The sequence below is a fragment of the Nicotiana tabacum genome, chromosome 23, assembly GCF_000715075.1.
Source record: "Nicotiana tabacum cultivar K326 chromosome 23, ASM71507v2, whole genome shotgun sequence".
NCBI lineage: Eukaryota > Viridiplantae > Streptophyta > Magnoliopsida > Solanales > Solanaceae > Nicotiana > Nicotiana tabacum.
In genome coordinates this window covers 131860382-131866130 of record NC_134102.1, presented here as the reverse complement: position 1 = coordinate 131866130, position 5749 = coordinate 131860382, and positions in this window count along the sequence as shown.

Here is a 5749-nt window from a genome sequence, read left to right as displayed (position 1 = left end):
ATCCCTTCGGATCGTTGCGGAAGCTGAAATTGATGATGATGAATGGGTCAAAACTCGACTAGAGCAGTTCAGTTTGATTGATGAAAAAAGATTGGCAGCAGTATGTCATGGTCAATTGTATCAGAAAAGAATAGCAAGAGCATACAACAAGAAGGTGCGTCCACAGAAATTTGAAGTGGGCCAGCTGGTACTGAAACGCATCCTTCCACATCAGGCTGAAGCTAAAGGCAAGTTCGCCCCAAACTGGCAGGGGCCGTTCATTGTGACAAAGGTGTTGCCCAATAGTGCTTTGTATTTAACGGACATAGAAGGTAAATGTGTGGATATGGCTATCAATTCTGATGCAGTCAAGAGATATTATGTATGATTTCTTTTCTTATCTTCAATCGCATTTTATACTATGCATGTTCAAAGTTGGAATGACGAAGGCATTTTATTCTGCTATCCCAAACACTTTTATCATTTGTTACCCTTTTTTTGAGCCTTATTTATTTTCTTTCATACCCCTCTTTTGGAATCATAAGTAGAGCTGGAAATAGAAAAGAAAAATAAAAGACAAAAAAGGGAAAAAGAGAAAAGCAAAAGAAAGAAAAGAGAAAAAGAAAGGAGAAAAAGAAAAAGAAAAGCAAAGTAACAAAAACAAAATAACTTTTACTAGTTTGAACTACGTTCGACCTGATTTCTTTTAAGGATACGTAGGCAGCCTTACACGGTTCGGTCCCATCAAAATAAAAATCCAAAATTCCCCAGATTCGAAGAAACTAGGGCAAAAGTTTTAGTTTTGTAAAAAGATCTGATTCCAAAAGTTGTAATTTTGAACCCCTTCATCTTAAATTATTTTGAGCCTGCATGCCACCCTTTCTTTCTAACCCTGTCCAAAACCTACACTACAGTCCAAAGAAAGACCTTCTGATCAACTTTGAGGATGCCAAGTCAAGTGAGATGGAGGTATGATTTACATCATGGGTAGCACTTTTGTTCATGGGCACAAGGAAAAGTGAATAAATGAGAGAGTCTTATTGGTGAAAACCCTCACGGGCACCATAGGGCGATGTTGAGTCGAGAGAAATTCAAATGAGAGAGTCTTATTGGTGAAAACCCTTACGGACACTGTAAGGAGACAGTGAGTTGAGAGAGGAGCAAATGAGAGGGGCTTGCTGGTGAAAACCCCTCGGAGCATTACAAGCCGAATGGGGTTCATGACTTTACAGAGAAATTGAATTATGGAAACCCTGGTTTTGAAGTATGAAGACATGGCATGAACTGAAATGTGATTAGTTGGATGGATTAGGCTGATCAATCTGAAATGCATGTCATGATCATTGGAGTCAGTTGCTTCATTCAGATAAGTCTCTTTTCCAATTTTCTTCAAATAGTCATCTCTATTTTTTCCTTTTTATTCCTAATTCTTGAAGTCACTTTGCTTCGTTTCTTTTGGGTCTATTTTTCTAAGTCTCTGTCAAATTAGTCTTTGTTAAGCAAGCAAGAAAGGACTTCAAAACTCATTACCAGCTTTTTATTTGCACTAAGTGAAATTCGGCCAGGCACATCACAACTGACATGATTTAGAATGAGCAATGCGGTGGTAACTGAAGTTCAGGTGGTCAAGTGATTCGTGAATTTGTAGGAAATGCAAAGGTTCAATAGTTGTCAGAATGAAAGTGCCATACGACAAGTTGAGTGTAAGGGATTCAAGTCATTCAGAGATTTTGTGGTCAAGGTCCGATCAAAAGGTCAAACAATTCTTTGTAGCCCGAAGCAGCTAATCAAAATGAAGCGGAGTAGTGGCAGAAGCAGACACTTTCAGCAAGGACGCCACAAACTAACTGCCACATTTTCAAACTCACAAAATTTTCTTTGTTTTAAGCAGGGGTAAGAAATCTTGTTTGCTTTGTCAGGAATCCCCCATGAGGAAAGCATGTTCCAGATAAGTTCAGTTTTAAGTTTTGAGGACCCTCCTGGATAATGGGAGTTAATTTCAACTGTTTAGCACCCCTTGGATAATGAGATTTAATTTCATGTTTTTAGGACCCTCCTGGATAATGGGATCTAGTTTTAAATTTTCAGGACCCTCATGGATAATGGGATTCAACTAACAATCAATGAATGTTCCTAGTACAAACTGGGGCAGAAAATTTTCTCTGTTTTGTCTATGTTGTTGTGATAGCAGGCGCCCACCTAGAGAATGAGGGAATTTATTTTAAGTTTTAAGTTAGCAGGCGCCCACCTGGAAAATGAGGGAATTCATTTCAAGTTTTAAGTCAGCAGGCACCCACCTGGAGAATGAGGGAATTCATTTCAAGTTTTAAGTCAACATCAGGCACCCGCCTGGAAAATGAGGGAATTCATTTCAAGTTTTAAGTCAGCAGGCGCCCACCTGGAGAATGAGGGAATTTATTTCAGTTTTAAGTCAGCACAGGCGCCTACCTGGAGAATGAGGGAATTTATTTTAGTTTTAAGTCATCAGGAACCCACCTGGATAATGAGGGAATTCATTTCAGTTTTAAGTCAGCGCAGTCGCCCACCTGGAGAATGAGGGAATTCATTTCAGTTTTAAGTCAGTGCAGGCGCCCACCTGGAGAATGAAGGAATTTATTTCAGTTTTAAGACAGCAGGCGCCCACCTGGAAAACGAGGGAATTCATTTCAAGTTTTAAAACTGCAGGCGCCCACCTGGAAAACGCGAGAATTCATTTCAAGTTTTAAGTCAGCAGGCGCCCACCTGGAGAATGAGGGAATTCATTTCAAGTTTTAAGTCAGCATCAGGCACCCACCTGAAAAATGAGGGAATTCATTTCAAGTTTTAATTCAACATCAGGCGCCCACCTGGAAAACAAGGGAATTTATTTCAAGTTTTAAATCAGCAGGCGCCCACCCGGAGAATGAGGGAATTTATTTCAGTTTTAAGTCAGCACAGGCGCCCACTTGGAGAATGAGGGAATTTATTTCAGTTTTAAGTCATCAGGAACCCACCTGGAGAATGAGGGAATTCATTTCAGTTTTAAGTCAGCACATGCGCCCGCTTGGAGAATAAGGGAATTTATTACAATTTTCAGTCAGCGCAGGCGTCCACCTAGAGAATGAGGGAATTTATTTTAGTTTTAAGATAACAGGCGCCCACCTGGAAAATGAGGGAATTCATTTCAAGTTTTAAAACATCAGGCACCCACCTGGAAAACGAGGGAATTCATTTCAAGTTTTAAGTTAGCAGGCGCCCACCTGGATAATGAGGAAATTTATTTCAGTTTTAAGTCAGCACAGGCGCCCACCTGGAGAATGAGGGAATTTATTTTAATTTTAAGTCATCAGGAACCCACCCGGAGAATGAGGGAATTCATTTCAGTTTTAAGTCAGCGCAGGCGTCCACCTGGAGAATGAGGGAATTCATTTCAGTTTTAAGTCAGCGCAGACACCCACCTGGAGAATGAGGGAATTTATTTTAGTTTTAAGACAGCAGGTGCCCACCTGGAAAATGAGGGAATTCATTTCAAGTTTTAAGTCAACATCGGGCACCCACCTGGAAAACGAGGGGATTCATTTTAAGTTTTAAGTCAGCAGGCCCACCTGGAGAATGAGGGAATTTGTTTCAAGTTTAAGTTAGCATCAGGCGCCCACCTAGAGAATGAGGGAATGTATTTCAAGCTGTAAGTCAGCATCAGGCGCCCACCTGGAGAATGAGGGAATTTATTTCAAGCTCAAGTCAGAGGTAGCAGGAGTCCACTCAAGAATGCGAGTCGATAGTTCGAGATGCACAACAGAACTGTAGAAGATTCAAGATCAAGTTTCTGAAGACCTATAGATAGGAATCTTGTAACTCATAGCTAATAGATTGCTTAATTTCTTTTCTTTTCATAAGGAGTTCAGCAAGCAGTAACAGCAGCAATAGCAGTGAAATCACAGCTTCTCGGTAGTCCTAGCTACCAAAAATTTTCATAACTACACTAACCTGATTCCTTTATAACCAAGGATATGTAGGCAACCTCAGAAGTGAGGTTCGGTTAAAATTTTTCAAAACGCTTCCCATGGAGTATCCAAACGGGCAAATATTGCTCGTAATTGCTCACTTTATCTTTGCCCAAAAACTCTTCGTATTTTCGAGCAAAGAGGAGCAGCTGTGAGCACGTAATTTTTGCCCGACTGAAAATACTCCTATAAAACTCACAAAAAATAGATTTTTTTAATTATTTTAATTTTTATAGAAATTTTTAGGATTTAATTGCATGAGTTAATTGCATTACTAAACGAAAATCACAAACAATATGGTCGTTTTTACATATTTAGCTTTTACTTTTAAAGTTAGTATTTTTCTTTCATTAGTTTCAGGTTAATTAATTATTTTAATGTTAGAAGTAGATAATTAATTCAATTCTACAAATTAGATTGTTTTAGAACTTAACTTAGATTTTTTTAAATCAATTTTATTAGGATTTAAAAATTCAAAAAAACAAAAAATGAAAGAAAGGCTTTGTTTGGTTCCGGTTTGGGCCAAAGCCATTTTTTAGTGGCCCAATTCATCTCAAAACACAACTCGCCCCGAGCTCAGTCCGTTCCAACCCTCACTTAACCAAAACGATGTCGTTTTAGTAATGACGATCTTAGCCGTTGATTTTCTTTGATCGAACGGCTGAGAACTCCACACCCGAAACCCTTATAACTGTCCTAAGACCCTCCCCCCAAACCCTAGACACCCCACCCAGACCACTCTCATCTACCTCTCTCACCCTCAGCCACTCACCATCGCCCGCCGCTCGCCGAAAATCGCCCCACAGTGGCGGCCCACCTCCAATCATCTCCAAATTTTCACCCTACACTCCCCACACCCCCTAATCACTAATCCACCATTAGTTTCCCCAAAATCCCCACCCATTTTTCTTTAATTTCAAATCTGAAATTCAAGAAAAAACCCTAATCCGCCTCCCTCTACTTTTTCTTGGAATCCTTTTTTACTCGATTGACTAAAATTGGTGCTAATCGATTGTTTTTCATCCGAAAACAATAGATTGACACCTATTTTGGGTCACTTCGAAGTCGCCAGATTTCGGCCAAGTCACCACTGACCGTCCACGCTTCGTCGCCATAATCGCTCGTTGATTCGCCTCAATTATTGACTGTCTTCCGGCCAAATTAGTACTTTTCTCTTCCTTTTCCTTGTTTATGTTCCGTTTCTCTTCCGGCCAAGTCTGTCTTTAATCGTTGATTCCTTGTATTCTGTTCTGACCAGATCATACCTAAATTCGGTCAGATTAATTTTGTTCACATGTTTAATTAGGTTCATAATCAGTTAATTATATTTTTAATTAGTTAACTACTTAGAATAGTTTAAAAGTTGAATATTGTTGTTTGTGCTTTGATTTTTGACTTATCCGAAGCTTTTATGATAATTATTTATAATTACTGAAATTCAGGGTTCTAAAAGAAATAAAAAAATGAGGAATTTGTTTTGTTTGGTTGGAAACTCACCAAAATAGGAAATCAGTTTAAATGTGGGGGTAAGAATTGAGAGTTAAAAAAAGAAGTTAAAAGGGTCTGAAAATAAAAGAAGCTTATAGAATAGGGACAGCTGCCCCAATTTGTTAAGAGAAATATGTTGAAATTGGATAAGAAAGGGACAACTGTAACAAAATCAGTTAGAAAAGATACCCTTTCTCCTTAATTTCAAGGAGGGCACATGGGAGTGGAGCTGATCTTATTTTGCCCTATAAAAAAGGGGACTCCCCTGACAGAAAGGGGGAGGTTAAAAAATTTTCTGC